General features: G+C 42.2%; 1 protein-coding gene across 2 annotated transcripts in view; it reads right to left on the minus strand.

Annotated features, from left to right (window-relative positions):
- PIGR (polymeric immunoglobulin receptor) overlaps positions 1-15,709 on the minus strand; it is a 28,528-nt gene extending 12,819 nt beyond the window's left edge. Inside the window, exon 1 of one of the 2 annotated variants that reach the window (XM_082227189.1) lies at positions 15,553-15,709. The gene's annotated coding sequence lies outside the window, so the exon portion shown is untranslated. Of the gene's footprint in view, positions 1-2,641; positions 2,733-15,552 lie in introns of those variants that run through there. The other variant, XM_082227190.1, reaches the window with a different exon arrangement.
- Positions 15,710-21,488: the final 5,779 nt, after the last annotated feature.

The raw sequence follows: 21,488 nt of genomic DNA on the forward strand, positions 1-21,488 counted from the left end.
TATTTCTATTAAAATCTATGGCAGTTTTGCTATTGATTCCAGTAGGATGTGTGGAGAGAACCCCTAGGCAAGGAGGGATTGCTATATCTCAGTATATTTAGAGGCCCCATTATCATCTTCGTCAACATCAAAACTTTTCTAGGGGACAATGTTCTTGCTTACATATGTCATCAGAACAGAAGCAATGCTCACATCATGCCATGGAGTGGCAGTTTTATAGGTGGTCTGCCCCACTGTTTGCTGGGTCACCTCTCCAAGCCTTATCTCTATACCCTTTTGTCCCTTCAAGTCTTTGCTCTTTGTTTGCTCTATTCAAACTCTCACGATTCGAAACTGCATTTCAAGTAAACATATATAAAAGTCAGGAAGCATTATATAGTTATAGTGCCATCAGACTTCTAGCAGCTGTTCATAATAAGAAAAACAAGAGACTGAGCTCATTCACACAACATGCTAAGCCAAACCTGGGCTTAGGGAGACTGTGTGAATGCGCAGGCTCCCAAAGAGAGCTTTGCTTCCCCCCACCTCCCATCCCCTTCTCTGCCATGTCACACTGAGCTAAGCCATGTTCTGGCTTAGTATGTCATCCAAACTGGGACTTTAAGCTCTTTCATCCCCTGTCTTGAGCTGTAGCCTTGGCCCAGTTCAAGAAAACACTGTAAAGCCAAAACTTGGTTTAGCATAGTGCAGCAGCAAAAAAAGAGCAAAGTGTGTGCAAGTTCCACTCCACTGTTTCATAGAATCATAGAATCATAGAGTTGGAAGAGACCACAAGGGCCATCGAGTCCAACCCCCTGCCAAGCAGGAAAGTTTGTCCTGGTGTGTTGTGCAAAGTGGGTTACTAGGTTCTAGTATGTATAACTGAGCTAGAAAGGGATGCTTCTAGCCTGATGCTGTTGAATGCCAGGGTCTTGCAGAGCTAAGCCAAAGCCGATGCTTTTATTTCATTGGGCTTTTAAAAAATATAATAATGCTTGTTCCTAACTGGCGTTATGAATAAGAGGATATATCAATGCTTTAAAAAGTGTGTTGTTAATTATTTATTTCATTGTTATTTTCACGCCACACCTTCCTTTCCAAAAGGGAGCACAAGGCAGATAGCACAATGTCAAAGAACACATTAAAAGCATTCACCAGCGCCCCCCCCCAGCAATAAAACAGCAACAGGCAATACCTCCCAAACTCAAATCATAGCTGAATAAATAGGTGCATTTTCAAAGTGAGGAGACAGCCTGATTTCACCCAGGAGGAAGTTCCATAGGTGCGGTGCTGCCCTGGCGTATTGTGTGACTGTTCTCCTCACCGCCACCGTTTCCTGAACCACGAACAGGGTCTCTTCCACTGCTGGCAAAGTCTGGTTTGGGAGGCGCTCCTTCAAGTACTTGAGATCCAAGCTGCTCAGGAACTACTGACCTACATTATCTCCATTTTGTCAGGATTAGGAACATAAGAAGCTGCCTTACACTGAGTTCATGTATTGTCTACATTGCCTGGCAGCAGCTCTCCAGAGATACAGTAAATAGTCCTCCCAGCCCCACCTGGAGATGCTGAAGATTGAACCTGGGACCTTCTGCAAACAAGGAAAATGTTCTATTACTGTGCTACGACCCTTCCCCAAATTCAGCTTCAGATTATTGGCCATCATCCCGCCCAACATCACTCCTGGTGCAGATGGTGTAAAGACTGGAAATTGAGAAGACAACATTCAAAATCTCATGATGTTGAAGTTTTTGGAGCCTCCAAACTTAGCAGCTCTGTCATCTGTTGATAGAGATTTCTGCACAGAATTAAGTTGCATGTTCCATCTTGAGTCACCTTCAGTGTTTGCTTCCTTACATCCCCTGCCGTTCTATCCTGTTCCACTCGAGCAGAGGATTGTGATGGTGGAAATTGTTGTGTGTGAATGCAGTGGCGTAGCGTGGGGGGTGCAGGGGGGGCGGCCGCACCGGGCACAACATCTGGGGGGGGCGCGGAAGAGACTCGAGTGCTAAAATCCACGGGTTAGGGGGCGCAAATTATTTGCCTTGCCCCGGGTGCTGACAACCCACGCTACGCCACTGGTGTGAATGTGTGTGTGTGTGGCAGCAGCGTTTAACCAGTACTGCTCTCTTAGCTCTCATTCACTCACAATATTCCCGCAGAGTTTTTCTAACACAGAGTGTTTGTTCAAAATTTCTAATCCCTACATTTAGTAAAGCTTACAACCAAGGCAGCTTGCAGAAAAGCATTCTGTCCTGTCTCTATCTTCTTGCCCATCACATTGTCTTAAATTTTCTGCAAATATTTAATCAGAAATAAAAAGGGCTGAACAACATAGGGACACACAGCCAAGGCAGTCTAAATAGAAACTGGTTAATCAAGTAGATATGATAAAGTTTGGCAACGGACTGAACCAAAACATGGGACCCAGTTCCCTTTTTCAAAAGGTTCCAACTTTTGATTGCTAGAAATCTGAATCAATGCCAAATTAGACCCCAATTTGGGAACAATCCCTCCAGTAGGCATTTGCTGTCTCTACCTTCTACCTTTTAGGGATCAGAGCAAAAGGGTGACGATTTCTTCCACCACATCCAATTTTAATAGGGTGATACATACATTTACAAACACAGTACTCTCCCAAAGACTGGTCTTTGCCACCTACCTCTCGCTTCCCTAAATAGTGTTTCTGGCACTCGCCTTGCTGCCCTGTTATGTGCTGACTTAAGAAGAAAGAAGGCTACATGTTAGGCAACTCAAGAGCTGCCAAAAACCACTCCTTAAAATCCTGAGAGTTTACATTCTAAGTTTACAGCTGATCCGACCTTTAGACCTCTTCTCCTTTAGTCAGAAACACAAAGGTTAGAGGGCAGTGTTTGCCTTGAATTTTCTCCTTTGCCCCAGGGGCAAGATGAGAGCTAATGATCTTCAGTTAGGGGGAGGTAGATTTTGGTTGAACATGAGGAGAATCTTATTGATGGTAAGAGGTGTTTGACAATGGAATCTATTACCTACAGAGCTGGCTGGCTCTTCCTCGCTAGAGCTTATCAAGCACAGAATGGACAGCAATTCATGGGATCATCATGGAATCATCACCAGGATCTTAGGGGCTGAATGACACCCTTTCAGCAGTGGTGGTGTTGCTGCTCTCTGAAATAAGGATAGGGTGAGGTGGCCACAAAGTCGGGAAAGTTCTGGGTAGATGGCAGCAGCTTTCCACAGGCATGAAGCCGCCATCAACTCAAGAGTTCCCCCAACCTGCACTCCCCCCGCCATCCTGGCAAATGTAACACTGCCATTAGGAGAGTATGCCATTGGGAGAGTATGAGAGCCAGTGTGGTGTAGTGGTTAAGAGCGGTAGATTTGTAATCTGGGGAACTGGGTTCGCGTCCCCGCTCTTCCACATGCAGCTGCAGGGTGACCTTGGGCCAGTCACACTTCTTTGAAGTCTCTCAGCCCCACTCACCTCACAGAGTGTTTGTTGTGGGGGAGGAAGGGAAAGGAGAATGTTAGCCGCTTTGAGACTCCTTCGGGTAGTGATAAAGCGGGATATCAAATCCAAACTCTTCTTCTTCATGTAGCTCTGAATGTTCTGCATCAAGCAGTGGTTTGGACTAGCTCTATAATTCCTCCATAGCTACTGGGTCCTATGCGAGTCCTTGGCACCTTCGGAAATAAGACTTACCTGGCATTATATATAATGGCCTTGGGTAGGTGGGTGGGTTCACGCAGCTCTTCTACTGCTGCGCAATGTATGCATTTAGGAGCAAAATCAGTGGCAACACCAAAGGCTCAGAAGGCTAAGGGTATGGGTATCAGCTGTTTTTCTTGGAACCTTTACCTGAACACATCACTTCATTCCAAGTCTTGACCCCAATTCCAGTTCAACTTCATGTTCAGTTTGCAAGTAAGTTAGTTCTTGTAAGGTACTAACCCTCCTGCAAAGTCTCCCATCATGGAATGTACATCCAAAATCTTTGCTTTTTCCTCTTCCTCCCACTATAAGGCTTTTAATAAACCAAGAAAACCCACTAATTTCTGCCTGCCCCTCCTTTCCCTCTGAGCAGACATGTACAGGATTGCACTGCAAGTGTTTCACACTGAATTTGAGGCATAGCCTGAGGAAGCCTGAAGCTTCGCTCTGATCTATTTCCTCAAGGCTTGAAAACAATTGCATGGGAAGAGGCATAGGCTGTGTTTGTGTGAGTGCAATTGTGCAGGGGCGCACATGTAGTCATGGCAGCCAAGTCATCTTACCAGCCAGGAAGGGGTGTTTTGCAGCATTCATGCAGGCAGAGACTATAGCGAATGCCAAGTAAGCAGTGTGCAAATAGCCTGAAGAATTTATTCTCTGGGCATCAGGTGATGGACTTTGTTATAAGGGGTAATTCCCAGCAGTGAAAATATTTTATTTCCTCCTTTGCATAAAAGATGCCTTGTTGTTCTTTCTTCCTCTTGCTGTGGTGTTGCTCAATGGCTACTTGTCTTAGGCTATTTATTAACTCCTGGACAATGAAAAAAATGCCCTTTCAGATTCTGAGCCTCCGTCTTCTGTAACACTTCCCAGCTAGAGGCTGGTATAAAATCAACAAGATGGCCTTGGCTTTAGAATATTTTAAACCAAGGTCCTCTCGTTCTTTGGAAGCTTGAAATATTTTCTCAGTTGATTAAATAGGTTTTCTCACAAAAGCCCTCTTACTTGAACATATCATTCTCCAGCTCCTGCATAATATGCAAAGGTAAGCAGGATCTGGTATGGTTTCTAATTGGATTGGGGATTCCCTCATTGTCCTCATTGGATTGAGATTCCCACATTGCAGGGAATTGGACTAGGGGGCACTTCCAACTCTACAATTTTATGATTCTATGATGCTATATCCAATTACTTCTTGGCCCTCATTGCTACAGAGGGATTTCTTCAGATACACCATTATCATTAGTCCATCTTGCCTCAAGGTCCTCTGCCCTTGTCCTCAAGCCTCATCCTCCCACACCTACCATTCCCTTGGTTTCCGGTTTCCATCATCATTGTTGGCTCCAGATTAGGGCATGTGTGGGCTTGTGCAAGATGCTTCAATGGCACCTTATATCTGAGTGGGCCTGCCTCCTTGTCACTGTCGCCACTGCCCTTTTGCTCATCCTCCCATTCAGCACCAGAAGCAGAGGCAAGTGGAGGCTGTTGCTCCTTCTTAATCTTTTTGCTGTCTGCATGGTTGGAGAGGACATGTGAGAGGACAGGCAACAAAAGAAGAAAAGGAAGAGCAAGACCAGGGAGCTCTAGGAATCAGCAGTGAGGGCCCTAATGTAGGCATTGGCAGGTGCCAGACATTGCCAACCCCTGATGCTGGCCCCAACCTAGAGGTTATGTCAGGTTTTAGTCCTGATCAAACCAACAATGTTCCTTTTCCTCACAAAAATTGAACTGCAGTCATTGGTGAGTTGGTTCTCTGAGTAGCTGTACTGTTCAGAATTATCTGCACTGTCACACTAGCCCAGACAATCAGTGCAGAGGGACATCAGTCTAAATCACTGAAATGTGAATAAAATTGGGTTATTTACTGAAGGGAAATGAAGTTGTTTTCTTTAATGTACAGAAATGTTTGTGTCACAATGCTTATGCAGAATGCTGTCCAGCATACCATGGTAAACTGAAAAGGCAATGAAATTTAATAAAAGTAATTTGCTTGGCTTTGAGGTTTACCAGTAAATGCGAGAATTCTCAGAGACTTTTCATTGATATCCTAAATTTTAAGACTTATCAGTAAAAGTAAACTTCCATTGATTTAAATTTTGGTGTATCTCATACCAAACATTTTATTAAAGGTACTTATCTCAACAAACATTTGTTTCTGCAAGGGAATAAGAAATATACACTAAAAATCAACATAAGTGTGTTGAGTCGTTATCACACACATGTAGGCAGTGCTTTTTTCTAAAAAAAATATGTTTAGGGGTACTCTCATTTCTCTACTCATATTGAAATACTGAGCCTCAATGAGGCCAAACGTAGATTCACAAAATGTTTAGGGGTATGCGTACCCCCAGAAAAGAAAGCACTGCATGTAGGAATAAAAATAGCAGAATATGGTGCATTTTGTAATTCTGCTTTAAATTTCTAGGACTTGGGATTGCAAAGAATGGTTTATTGTGACAGGACCTCAAACATCAAAAGAAAAATATAAATCAAAGTAACACAAGATCCATCATCATTTCTGGCAGCAGGAAAAAATGAGGCTGCCAGTACAAACAAAATTTGACTAGCAGATTTAAATCACTGGTGCATATCAGGAAGCGGGAAGTTGTGGTACAAGCTTTATCCTGAACAGACAGACAGCTATATTTGCATTTCTCTTCTCTCACAGATTGACTGCAGAGTGGTTTAGAGTATTTTTAAAACACTTATTACTGTCACTTCATTAGTGACTCATTTCCTTCAAAGGGGGAGTCTAAGTCATAGTAAACGTATCAACAATTATTAATTTTATATAAATTTTTGTATTATATACTATCTAATCTATCTATCTATTTCTGTGAAGGGGCTGTGAACTATGATTTGCTGGAGATCTTAGAACAGAGCTTTCCAAACATTTAATGTTGGTGACACACTTTTTAGATATGCACCATTTCGCGACACAGAAATTCAGTTTGACTAGCAAACCGGAGCTTAAACTAACCCCTTTCCAGCTCCAGGAGGAGTGCAGGGAGCATTTGCACAACACACCTACGCACTGCAGCTGACACACTAACATGCCATGACACACAGTTTGGAAAGCTCTGTCTTAGAGTAATCCCACACCACGATGCGTGCTTTATTATAGAAGATAGCATCATCTTATCCAGGGGTTGGCAACCTGCAGCCCATGGGCCACAAGAGGGGTCATTTAAATGGCCCATGAGCCACCCCTGAACCAAGCCGCCTGCTTGGTGAGTCCCCATGCGCTGCGCTAAATCGGTGCCAGAAATCACGTCTGCACAGATGCCGGAAATCGCATCTGCGAAGACGCAATCCGGCCCATGATGCAATCTCCGTGCGAGTGAACCGCCCAGGTGAGGTAAACCTTGCTGACCCTTGATCTTATCAGTCCCAACGATATATGAAGAATAGAGTCTAGTCTTGCCCTCCTCATTTGCTGTGGAAATCTAGTGTGTGGGTCAAAGAAATAGCATCACTCCTGGGACAAACATTCTAGAACATTCTTGTTTAATGCCCATAAGAGTGCTTATGATCAGTCAGAATATGTCCTTTTATGCTTTGTTTGCCTTGGGCAAGATTGAAGTTGCTCCCCCCCCCCCCGTTCCCTTTGACAGGGACTCTGTAATCGAAACAGCTGACTGCCACTTCCTGGTAGAATGTGTGTTTAATTGAAAAGGTTTCTGTGCTGCCTTGTAGAGAAAAGCCCTCTTCAGGCAGCTTGTGCAAAAGGCATAAAATGGATGCAATGTAAGTTCAGTAAAATATCATCAAAGTTTAAAAGATTAGTTCAAATATTTTTTAAAAAAACATCCCTTTCTCGTCATTTAAACAGCTAATATGATTGTATTTGCAGGTGGATAGCTCAGTTGGTTAGAACATGGTGCTGATATCACAAACGTTGCAGGTTTGATCCCCATACAGGACAGCTGCATATCAGACCAGGGCCCTTTCCAAGTCTACGTTTCTATGATCTCAACAGGGACTGTGAAGTACATCTTAAGGCAAGGATCAGTTGATACAGGGGCAACCAGTCCCTAAGATAACCTGGAGTTATCTAGTGTCACAACTGTATATTGCCCTTTACAACACATTCAAAATGTTTTATTTGCAGCTGTATAGCTGAGTCTGAGATTCATTAATGCTTGGATAACTGTGGTAAGGTCTGATTGCTCTAGATAGGGCCATATAATCATAGAATAGAATCATAGAATCATAGAGTTGGAAGAGACCACAAGGGCCATCGAGTCCAACCCCCTGCCAAGCAGGAAACACCATCAGAGCACTCCTGACATATGGTTGTCAAGCCTCTGCTTAAAGACCTCCAAAAAGGAGACTCCACCACACTCCTTGGCAGCAAATTCCACTGTCAAACAGCTCTTACTGTCAGGAAGTTCTTCCTAATGTTTAGGTGGAATCTTCTTTCTTGTAGTTTGGATCCATTGCTCCGTGTCGGCTTCTGTGGAGCAGCAGAAAACAACCTTTCTCCCTCCTCTATGTGACATCCTTTTATATATTTGAACATGGCTATCATATCACCCCTTAACCTCCTCTTCTCCATGGCTGGTAGAAAGCATTCCTGACTGCTGCTTCTACCTGAAATTCCCAAGAATCCAGGAACACACCCAAGCCACAGTCTCAGGAACATTGGTGTGTAGGTGGGTGTGTAACTTTTATAATTTGCACCTTGAAAGTCAGCCAAAATTTGCCTCTCGTAATTTACATTCACATATGCAATGTTTTGAGAAAATCACTTATGGTCCTGTGTCCTAAATTGTTTAAAGACCTAGTGAGGTTCCTGGATTAGATTATCAGACTTATGTTTGATTCTAAGACTCTATGTAAACTGTCCTTCTCCTGGTATGTAGCTGGGCTAAAGCCACATTTAGGGAATGCAATCTCCATGTTTGCTGTGGTGACAAAGGTTGCAGTCGTATTCACACTTCTGATGTGTCATGTGTATATATGTCTCTCTCTATATATATTATTTATACATACATACCCTGCCCATCTGGCTGGGTTTCCCCAGCCACTTTGGGCAGCTCACATTGAAACAGACTAAAACATAAAACATTAAAAACTTCTTGATACAGGGCTGCCTTCAGATGTCTTTTAAAAGTCAGATAGTTATTTATTTCCTTGATATCTGAAAGGAGGATGTTCCACAGGGAGGCCGCCACTACCAAGAAGGCCCTCTGCCTGGTTCCCTGTAACTTCATTTCTTGCAGTGAGGGAACCATCAGAAGACCCTCAGAAGAGGACCTCAGGGCTGACCGATAGGGGTGGAGATGCTCCTTCAGATATGTATGTATGTATATTGTTATAGATGGAGGGACCCCTTAAACCCTAGAAATTATTAAATGCTAGGATTTTGATTATTTGGGGTGTGAAGGGAGAAATATAAGCTGCAGAGGAATTCCTGGGCTAGCCTGTGCAAAGCAACCTGGCTAAGCTAGGGCCATTAAGGAACAATAGAGGGTGATTGGCATTGAAGAGAACTATCCTTTCCCCATTCCCTGAGGTGCAAGCAGACGGCGTATGGAAGGTTGCCTGGGTGTATCTGAGGTGACAGGAAAAGAGAAGTTTTGAGCAAGGGTTGCTGGGAGGAGGAAGGAGGAAGAAGGATTCATCTTTAGCAGGCTGAGTGCAGAGCTGGCTGGGAGAGATGCCTTGGACAAGCCCCTCTTGAAAAGACCATGCTGTAAGATCTGGACTCCCTCCATGCAGACTGAAGGTGTAAATAGGTGAATAAATCATATTTCTTAAAGCTATGACAGTCTCCATGGTGTCTCAATTCTCCAAAGGACCACAGACCCTGGGTGAGTCCCAGGAACCCCATAGGCTCTTGCCACTGCTCGGCGGGGAAAGGGGGAAACACCCAACTTTTGTAACAATATACAGTGGTACCTCAGGTTAAGTACTTAATTTGTTCCGGAGGTCCATTCTTAACCTGAAACAGTTCTTAACCTGGAGCACTACTTTAGCTAATGGGGCCTCCCGCTGCCGCCACGCCGCCGGAGCCTGATTTCTGTTCTTATCCTGAAGCAAAGCTCTTAACCTGAAGCACTATTTCTGGGTTAGCGGAGTGTGTAACCTGAAGCGTATGTAACCTGAAGCGTATGTAACCCAAGGTACCACTGTATATGTTTGTACTAGATGTCAGGAAAGAGATAAGGTAACATTCTTTACCACAACCACCTTATGGCTATCTTTTCCACTGTGGGTTGCAAAATAATAATAATCATAACAATCATCATCAACCAGATACCAGAACTATAACAGTTTGTTGATTATTGAAACCCAGATGCAAAGATCAAAATCCAGCACTAAACCCAGACCTGTATTATATGGTGATTCACCCATTACGGCCACCACATGGAAGGGCTTCCATCAGCCTTTCCATGGCAGTTCTTAATCACTGCCTCCACTATACCCTAACCATTCACAGCCGGAGCTAAGCAGTTTCTATAATCTCTTATTTCCCGGCACACAATTAGTTAATATTCACCAGGCAGTTTAGGGGGAAATGAAATACAAACATCATCCGGCTATTATTTTATTGATTTGTTGATTTAATATGCTGTAAACTGTTTTGAGATTTTTATTAAAAATATAAAGCAGTATAGAAATAATAAAAAATACAAAGTCACAAAAAAATTACAAAAAGTCTTGATTATAAAAAAAGAAGCAGTGAATCAGCAAGAGACACCCTCAAACCACAATTAACAAAAGCATAGGAGAAAATAATTGTTTTGACCGGGCAACCTCCTTCACTCTGAACAATACAGTATGACCTCACAATGGGGAATTGCTTGGAAGATGGCCCTGATTTCTGTTATTGAAACTGACTGTGAAAATGGATGATTTCAAAAGGCTTGGCTGTTGCAAAATTAAACCCCTGTAAGATACGCTTTAGAACAAAGGTGGACCAAATGAATTGCTAATTCATTACTGAAAGTATCACAGACTAATAAAGTAGAAAGTTACAAAGTACTTCTCATTTACAGTCGTGACCCTGAGAATCTGGGCTGATCATAAAGCCTTCTAAAAACATTCAGATTTTTTAAGCACCTTATCTTTAAAAAAGTGAAACAACTACAGTATTTACTCGAATCTAATGCACCATTGAATCTAATGCACACCTCAATTTTCAGAACCTTGAAACCCAAAAAAGTATTTGCTGGTGAAATGTGCCATTGAATCTAATGTGCACCTTAATTTTTGCCACGTAGTTTGGCCAAAAAAGGTAAGCATTAGAATTGAGTAAATATGGTAAATAAGTTATTCCACAAATTTGAAGATTAATTAATCAATTAATTATGGTTCCATTGCCAATCTTACAATCAAACTAAATATCTCAAGAGTTCATCAAGCACAAACCCAATACGTTCCTACGATTTAAAATCCATGTACCATCCCTTATGAAACTACAGTTCATTTGATCTCTGTCAAAATTGTCCTGGCTGTTAAGGATATCCATTCTACCCCAGATGAGTTATTCTGATAATGTGTTTGATCAAGGGAAAATACAGAGAAAACCTGAATTTCATAGGAGTGAAGCAATACAGCTAACTATCCTTTTCAAAGTTGTTTAGGTACACTGTACAAGCTGACCAGGAATCAAAATTGAAATTCTAAGTTTATGGGAAGCTTTGTGAATTATGCAAGCAGCAAGCATTACTGAATATGCTTAAACTCTCCACACTTCTCCCTTGTGAAAGGGAAACTCACGCATCTCCTCTGCATGCGTGGGGAATGCATAACTTCCTGTTCACATGTTGTTCACATGTTATCCACAAGCACACATTTCTTTCACCTCAGATCGTATACTCTGGTTTCACAAGCACACATTTCCAGTTTCAGTACTTCTGCAAAGTCACCCAGTTTTCTACCTCTTATCTGCACTATTATCTACCTCTGTATATACATATAAGATTAATAGTGTCAAGCTGAAGTAATGTGAAAGATATTGTTAACATATAACACATTGAGCTATAACTGTTAAATCTTCATTTGATAACAGTGGCTTTAATCATATTATGAAATGGTTATTCTGCAAAATTCTGATGCATACGAAGTGTTTAAAAGAAATCAAGTGATCCCATACCATTGTGAGCCTTTTTTATATGCACATGTGCTGGTAAGAGACTAACTGTTCAAATGCTAAAATAAAAAAAATTCCTTCCAGTAGCACCTTAAAGACCAACTAAGTTAGTTCTTGGTATGAGCTTTCTTGTGCATGCACACTTCTTCAGATACCTGAAGAAGAAGAAGTGTATCTGAAGAAGTGTATCTGAAGAAGTGTGCATGCACACGAAAGCTCATACCAAGAACTAACTTAGTTGGTCTTTAAGGTGCTACTGGAAGGAATTTTTTTATTTTGACTATGGCAGACCAACACGGCTACCTATCTGTAACTGGAACCATGTTCAAATGCTGGTTTGCTGGGTATTACTACCTCTTCCTCCCTCCCTCCCTCCCCCTCAGTTACTGTTGTTAGAAAGTTAAAATTGGAGGGTGGAGCTGGGATGAGAAACTTACCATTTCCCTAACCCTCCCTTCTTTTTCTTCAGAATTTGAGCATTGTGGGGAATGAAGTGGCCCACAGCCAGGCTTGAGATTGGAAAACTAATGTTAGGCAATGTACCACAATATACCACTTTAAAACAGTCACGGCTTCCACAAAAGAATTCTGGGAGCTGTAGCTTCTTAAGTGTGCTGGGTGCTGTTAGAAGGCACCTATTCCCCTCCCAGAGCTATACTTGACAGAGTGGTTTGACAGCCAGTCCCTCTTTTCAGGGATTGTAGCTCTAGGAGGGGAGAAATGGGATTTCGGTATGCTGTCCTCACTGCTGAACTCTACACTTTCCACAGTTATGTCTGCATAGAATTTATACACATACAACTCATAGGGCCCTCGTTCCATGCAGATCCGAACCTACAATTGCATGTATGTAGACTCAATAGCTTTCAAATAAAAATGCCTGCTGCTCATATTCTGCCCCTCCTCGTGTGTGCCCAATAAACACAGACTGAAGGTCTGAAAAGGGCTAACGTAAATGCTGCCGCTCACCAGACCTCCATTTGCTTGCATAACTGCTACTTACCAGGAGGCAGATGGGGAGGGTTGAGGAGGTGGAGAGGTTGGCATGGTGTAAGCACACTAGCAGAAATGAATCCCATGATCTTGAGATTAAGTGTCTCATGCTCCACCAACTGAACTATCTCCATTCAGCCCTTTTCAGACCTTCAATCTGTGTTTATTGGGCACACACAAGGAGGGGCAGAATATTGCATTTATTGGATGCAAGTGCCATAAAGCTTTGCAAAAATGAACTAAAAATCTCAAGTCGCAAACCAGACTCATTACCACTTTTTAGAATAATCATAAGGTGCCCTCCGCTCATCACTTGCATACAGTCATGGTTTTTGTTTCTGAATCATGATAGGAGTCAAAAGTGAGCACAGAATTGCTTAAGAGTTATGAAGAAAAATAATACAGTGACCATCATGCAGTGGGATTTGTTCTTGAGTTAATAATACAGCTGCAATGACCTGCTTATGGGCAAGTCATCTGATTGAAGAACTAATGTAGAAGAATTGGAAGTGTGCTTGAAAGCTCTTAAGGTAGAAGTGAAGTTAATTTCACAAGAAAAGGAATAAAGATGATTCAGAGAACTGCACACCTGCACCTTAACTTCACTTCTATCTTGAGACCTTTCGTAGGCCTTAAAAAGAAACATTAATGAAAAATGAAATATGGTTTATAAAGGGGGACAGACCTTATGAACGCTCCTTCATAATAGTCTCATTTATTTGTATCTAATTTGATATATGTGTTAGGTACGATTTAAGCTGGGTGGTGAATGTACGCAGGTGAATGTGCACAATGGCTGGTTATTATGCACATTAACCACTCAAATTACATTTTTAAAAACCTAGTGCACAAACATTAAAACACTGATTGCCTTCTGTCACACCCTAAGATGTAAAAGGAAGTGGTTCAAACTTTAGAAGAGAGGAGAAAACTAGGAATGGTTCCACAGGAAAACATATCTTCTCTCCTTGTTCTGAGATGTAACACCCTGCCTTCCCCAAGGACCTGCCAACACCTCATTCCAAACTTCTGTAAAAGTAAATCTGGAGGCAGATTAATTTGACATCCCACTTTTTAAATATATAAATATATGGTTTGGGGGCAAAAAGAACTGCAGCAGACCTAGTCTATTTAAAGGTTAGGCAAAGTTAGTAATACACTATACCTTCCAGATATTGTCCCCAAAGCACTAAAACTCAACTTGTCAGGGCAGCTCTCTGAATGAAATTTGTGGACCTCAATTGCAATCCAGTGATAGGAAAGTTTCCCCCTTCTTCTGTCAGGACATCAGTTCTGCCATACATTACTACAGCATGTTGGGGAAATTGTGTTTAACAAAAACTCCTTTATGATTACTTGGTGGGTAGGTTTACCTTATGCTAAGGGATTAAATGATGCACTTGTTTTGGGTCCAGTTGATTTCCCCCCCCCCCCAAGTTACATTGGCTGTCAGTAAAGCATGAGACACTTAATCCCAGGGTCATGGGTCAAGCCCCAAGTAGGGCAAAATATTCTTGCATTGCAGGGGTTGGATTCTATGATTCTATGACTGTGGCCCTGATCTATGTTTTGACTTGACTTACTGAATGGTGCACCTTCAGCCAAGCACCTTTCTGCAACACACTGATATTCTGCTCATGACCATTATCATTCAGATTAGATAGATGCACATGATCTTGCTTCACAACAAAGAGGAGAACCAGATGCTCCTTTGGTTGCTTATCTCACCCAGAGTTGTTACTGAATTTCAATTTGAGCAACATTTTGAGGTGAATTTGAAGATTCCTGAAATGGCAAAGTATCTCAGAAATTTCCAGGGTAGCAAAAATAATGTTGATGACTAGTGCAAGTCCTCAGGCGAATTTCGCACATCCTTAGACTGTCGTTGAACTCCATCTATGGCAGAATTTGAGGTGAATTTGGAGGTTCCTACTGAGCAAGGGAAGGAATTTCTGATGGATTCCAAAGGCACTGTAGTGCTCCGCTGGGCTTTCACCCCAAGACAGCCCATCGCATCAGCCTTGTGTTGGGTGAGATGGTACATAGGGACTTTGTGTAAGTGGGCAGCTCCTACGAGCAGCACAAACCTGATTGGTTTGATGTGCTGGTGCTTTTGTGCCTTGTGCCTCATCCTGGTAGCTCTACCAGCTACTCTTTAGGAATAATGCCTGCATAATGCAGCCTCATGCAATGCCTGCTCCCTTCCTGCTACAATCACCAACTGGTGTTCTAAGCGGGAGACTTTGGGGCAACAGCAGAGGCCCCTTCAAGTGTCACTCAGTGGCAGCTTCTGAGTGGTGTTTTCAGCCCCTTCACACACACGATGCCAAAATAATTAACAAAAAATGGATCCATATTGTTTCCATAAATATCTCTATCTACCAAACAAGGCCTCCATTCTTTAGTACCCATTTAAAAATATACAGCTAGCCTGAATTTATAAGCAGGCTATCAAGGGGACTTACCACAGGTAAACATGGTTCAGACTCATCAAAGTCTTTATATAAAATGTGTCTGCTGCCTAGTGATTAAAATAGCCTCCACATAAATTGATAAATTGCATGATTTGGAATGACTCCTGAACAAAATGTTCAAAGTAACTGTAGTAAGCATCTCTGGAGCAGTCCTAAATCTCCTTGGTACCTCTACAGATTGACCCTCTAAATATGAAGGCTAATGTCTCAGAGCCTGGAAATCAACATTTTCATTTTTAAAATTCGTTGTTGTTGTTACAAATGCAGCAATATAATTTCACACTTCTAGAGAATAGTAAAGAAGCATTACTCACATTCTGGATTAGTTGTGCAGAGCAGACCACTGGGGCAAAAAGCGCCTTTTCTCTTCTGTTCTATCCTCCTACTATGTCAAAAATCTGACCCTTGAGTCACTTCACTCTTTATGGTTGTTTGTCCCTGGGCTTCCTAAGTACAGCTGGCACAACACTGGATTTGACAAAAGTGAAAGTGTCATAAGACCTCCTCTTAACTCCAGCCCTGTACATCCATCCACCTGTTGAAACTTCTTAAAGGAATATCATCCCACAAATGTACCATGCCAGTGATTCCCAATTGATGGTCTGTGGACCCCTGGGGTCCAGAAAACCTACCCAGGGGATCCATGACACCATTCATGTAACAAAAACTACCACAGAGATATCAAAAATTTCAAAAATAGGGAGTCTGTGACTTGGCCTTTGAAAAACGGGGGGTCAGCCATATGTAGCTAATTGAGAACCAGTGTTCAATCATTGTTTATGACACACTCTATGTTTTGGAAGCGTATGTGTTTTGGAGGCTGCACAATTTAATGTTCAAAGAGTGTACTAATGATTACATTTATTGAGGCACGCAAGTGCACTAGTAAATACCCTTCATCAGTATACAGATGATACTCAGCTCTACCTCTTGTTTAAACCAGAACCAGTGAGGGCGGTGAATGTCCTGTATCTGGAAGAGGTTGGAGGTTGAATTCTGACAAGACAGAAGTACTTTTTCCCTGGGCCAGTGTGGTGTAGTGGTTAAGAGCGGTAGACTCGTAATCTGGGGAACAGGGTTCGCGTCTCCGCTCCTCCACATGCAGCTGCTGGGTGACCTTGGGCTCATCACACTTCTCTGAAGTCTCTTAGCCTCACTCACCTCACAGACTGTTTGTTGTGGGGGAGGAAGAGAAAGGAGATTGTTAGCTTCGGGTAGTGATAAAGCGGGATATCAAATCCAAACTCCTCCTCATCCTCCTCTAGGAGACAGGGGGCAGGCAAATGTAGGGGACTCTCTGGTCCTGAACGGGGTAAATTTGCTCCTAAAGGACCAGGTGCACAGCCTGGGGGCCAATTACAATACCAAATGCTATGTGGAATGTGATTATATAGTCAGTAAAGCCTCTCAGGGTTGTGGCCCTTGTGGTCTCTTCCAACTCTTCAGTGCTGTGATTCTATTATACAACTGCCATGTGCAAATATTTATGGCACCATAAATAAGGACTTCTCATGACATTCTGCACATTTTTAACAGTTTGATTGTTTGGTTTAGCAAATTATTTGAGAGTCCAAATGCTCTTTCCTTGATTTTAAAAAAGTTAAACACAAGCAATGTTTCCCCTTTCTCCTACAAGCATCAATTCCTTTGCAATGAGATGGGCAGGTGGAGGTGGCCAGGCGAAGTATAACTTTTCCAAGTTCTGGTAAGGATCATTATAAAATGATATTTCCCGTGTTTCCTCATTTGGTAATGCTCTGACCCAGTTTAGATAAATAACACGCAGTTCAGAGTGTACCCTTCGATGACTGCATTACGGAACTTCTCCTTTCTCTTTTCTCAAGAAGGCAAGTAAGGAAACAACCAGAGGGTTCGTCTGAAGTGTTTCAACTATGGCGATACACACTGGTAAAAGGACCCCTCCCTTAACATGTGTGTATGCAATGGTACACAGGAATGCAAAATTAAGAACAGGGAAAGCTATCTGTGGTGACACAGAGAGTGAGCAAGGGGGGGGGGAGCACAACACAAATTGCTGAAATTTCAGGGTTTCCAAAAGGAACAGTAAGGAGCAGCAGCAACAAAACTAAAGGCAATTCCAGATGACCCTAAAAATTATCCAGGTTGAAGAACGAAATGGTTAGAGATGTGTAAATATGTCCATTTCAGTTTCTTCTTTTTCCAGTCTGAAGGTTAGGGACCCCTGACCGTTAGGTGCAGTAGCGGACGACTCTGGGGAGCCGGCATACAGCTTCCAGGTCATGTGGCCAGCATGACTAAGCCGCTTCTGGTGAACCAGAGCAGCGCATGGAAACGCCATTTACCTTCCCGCTGGAACGGTCCCTATTTATCTACTTTGACATGCTTTCAAACTGCTAGGTTAGCAGGAGCAGGGACCGAGCAACGGGAGCTCACCCCGTGGCGGGGATTCGAACCACCAACCTTCTGATTGGCAAGCCCTAGGCTCTGTGATTTAGTCCACAGCGCTACCCACATCCCAGTCTGAAGGTTAGTTCTCCATATTCCACATTGGTTTGTGGTTGTTATTTTTGAAAGAAAATTCATGGGAAGGACTCGCTCTGAAGTTGATGGATCCTCCTTAAGTAGATGCTGGATGGCAATCTGCCATGGATGCTTCACTTGAGATTCCTGCAGTGCAGGGGGCTGGACTAGATGACCCTCGGGGTCCCTTCCAACTCTACAATTCTATGATTCTTGAAAATACATGAAAATGTCATGAAAATTAATCAGCATTTTAGTACATATTTCTCTTAATATACACACGTTTATGCAATTTTGCCTAAAGTATGTAAATTTGAAAAGCTAAATTTTCCCCACTATAATGCATTTTATAGTTTATTTTCTCTAATATATGCATTTAAATGCACAGTTTACAATAGTATGTGTATTTTTTGTGCATATTCCATGGCCGGAGAACTGCACTGCAAAATTTGGGACAGTGTGAAGGATGGTTGTATTTCAAGTCACATCTTGAAGTGTGACTTAGGTAAATTCATATTTAAATGTGAAATAATTCAACTTTGTTCCCCTACACTAGAAGTGGTGGACCTATTCTTCAGGGTTGTGCATTACAATGGGTGGATTCAAAATATTTTAAAAAGCCATTTACAGCAGGACTGGGCAGAAGGTAGAATTTAGCAGTAGATCTTAGTATTATTAAGTAGATAAGAAAGAACTTTTTGATCCCAGTTGAAGGAAGCAGGGATAGGGGGGACCAGAACTGTGAGTAGGGGGAGTGCTAGTTTGGAAGAATTGTGAGCTCAAAAGAAATTCCTGGGCTCAGAATCCTTAACTTCGAAGATTATGTCATTTGCACCAGGCTCTGCTTGATGGTTGTTGGAGTTCTAGCAAAAGCGAAGCAGATCCTAGAAGCCTGAAATATCCCTACTGCCAGATTTACAGCCATCTGACTAAGGTGGCTCTGGAAACTTGAAGCCTGAACTTCAGCCTCTCTCATTGTTTGATTTTCCATACAAAAGCACAAAACCTGATGGACAAGGATTTTCAGTTTGTACTCATCCCCGGAATAAATAAAACAATGTTTCAGCTTACAATAAACACAATCTTCTCTTTTCTGAAGATGGGAGAGGTGCCAACACAGGGAATATGTAGGTTCCTTTTTGATTGTTAAGAGTCACTTCCTATTAATTAGATCTTGTCATTATTAAGGATGCAAAATATTTGCATCATCCATCCAGTGTTGAATGAAAAATACTGTGGTACCTCGGGTTAAAAACTTAATTCTGGAGGTCTGTTCTTAACCTGAAACTGTTCTTAACCCGAAGAACCACTTTAGCTAATGGGGCCGTCCGCTGCCACCGCGCGATTTCCGTTCTCATCCTGAAGCAAAGTTCTTAACCCGGGGTACTATTTCTGGGTTAGCGGAGTCTGTAACCTGAAGCACCTGTAACCTGAAGCGCCTGTAACCCGAGGTACCACTGGATACAGTATCAGGTCCAAAGTTACTTTATTCTCCCTTGTTTGCATACAGCTTATCTAACTATTGCTTCTCATCTGCGGTTCCATCATGGTTATTGCTGTACAAAGCTTCAACCTCACAGAAACAAGGAAATGCACTCAAAGGCACCGGCTATTATCTATGTAATGAGTTCAAACCATTACAATGATTTATACATGGTGCTAACTGCCTAATGATCATGAATGAAGCTCAATTGCTGACTGCATTTATTGACAATCATAGCCAAAGTTTTGTAAATAGCTCAGATTTTATTATTTGTACAGAAAAAGGGGGGACAAACAAATTTCTGAAAAACATATGTGCTATGAATATTCTTTTTCTCCCCAGCACACTCTGATTACAATGAAATTAATAAAACATGGGTTTGATCTAAATGTTCCCTTCATCCAACAGAAGGAGTGACTCCAATCCAATATTGGTTATTTATTTACATTATTACTTACCCCCTCACACATAAGCTGGCAAACAACAATTGTTGTATTATAAACACTGGAATATTTTTTTAAAAACAAAAATTAAAACATTTCTTTAAAAGAAAAAAGAAAAGCACATAGCATCAAAAAAAACCAGTAACATCAAAATCCAGCACAAGTTTTTTAAAACAAAAACAAATCCACATTATAACAACAGGAACAGTGTAAAAACAGTTTGCCATGATATTATTCTGGGTCACTGGCTTATTTATTATAGAGTAGGAATAAGTACATGTGAAATTGTTACAACTTATTGAACAGTTGCAATATTTTTAGCAATTTCAGAGAGCATTTGCTGGAAGGGAGGGGATACTGGCCTATTTGTGGTCTGTTTAATTCTGAAATATGCGCTTTAGATGGTCAAATGTTCTAAAATCAGCAAACTTTAGAAAATTGTGGCATCCTAGAAAAACACGCTGGTCCATTCCGCTTAAGGCCCTAGTCATATGTTACTTTTAGATATATTGAAGTTGTCAAAAGGTGATTTCACCACATTCCTTTCATATGCTGCCTGCTAGTATTTAGTTGCCATCCTGGAGCTAATCCAGCTCCATTGCTTTTATCCATATAAGAACATAGGAAGCTGCCTTATCCTCTGGAGCATGGGTAGGGAAACTAAGGCCCGGGGGCCAGAGCCAGCCCAATTGCCTTCTAAATCCAGCCTGCGGACGGTCCAGGAATCAGCATGTTTTTACATGAGTAGAATGTGTCCTTTTATTTAACATGCATCTCTGGGTTATTTGTAGGGCATAGGAATTCGTTCATTTCCCCCCCAAAAAAAAAAATATAGTCTGCCCCCCCACAAGGTCTGAGGGACGGTGGACCAGCCCCTGCTGAAAAAGTTTGCTGACCCCTGCTGGCGTAAGATCACTGGAGTAAAATCATTTAACTCACTATTGTCCACTGGAAAGCACTGGCTCCCGGGAGTTTTATTTATTTATTTCATAAAAATTATATACTTATATATAAAATCATGTTTTATATTATTATAAAAACAAAACCTCAAAGCGGTTTTAGACAGGGAGTCTCTCCCAATCATATCTGGAAGTGCCAGGAAAATGGCTTGAAATCCGTTTCATGCAAAGCATGCGCTCTGTCACTGAAGCACAGCTCTTCTACATCAGTTCTCACTATTTGCATTTGAGCAACAAAGCCACCACATGAAACTCAGTTAACCAAATAATTTTGTGGTCACTTGTGATGGACTGACTGGATGCAAGGGGGGGCACCAGCTGGGGGGAAGCCAAAGGAAACCCTCAGGGGAAGAAGGCTCAGAGCTAGGGGAGTGGGGGTGGGATGACAATGGGTGGCTGGAGGCAGAAGAAAGAGCAGAATCGGAGGAGGAGGAAGTATCAGAAGCAGAAGAGGTAACTGGGTTTAATGAGCAGGAAGAAGCTGTGGCAGAGAGTGGTTCAGACTCCAAGGCTGAAGCAGAAGCTGGAGAGGAGGTTGGCCAAAGAGGCCGAGCTGAGACAGGCTGCTGAAGAATCCAGGGAGTCTCCCTTTCCTGCTGGAACCAGCTTTCCTCTGCCCTGGTCTCCTAGAACACACAGAGAAATGAAAAGAGCAGAGATTGGTTGTGTGCAGGTGCCATTTGTGACTGCTTGGGAAACACCCTGGAAAGGAGGTGTCTTTGAGAGCAGTGGGAAGGCGGGGACCTTCAATCCTCACAACTGCCTCATCGGAGTAAGAGCTACTGGGAAGAGTTGCTGGGGTCACTAGGCCTGTGCTGTTTTGGTTTCTTTGAACAAAGAAACACTGACACCATGTCTTTTAT

Source organism: Podarcis vaucheri, assembly GCF_965113315.1.
Source record: "Podarcis vaucheri genome assembly, chromosome: 6".
NCBI lineage: Eukaryota > Metazoa > Chordata > Lepidosauria > Squamata > Lacertidae > Podarcis > Podarcis vaucheri.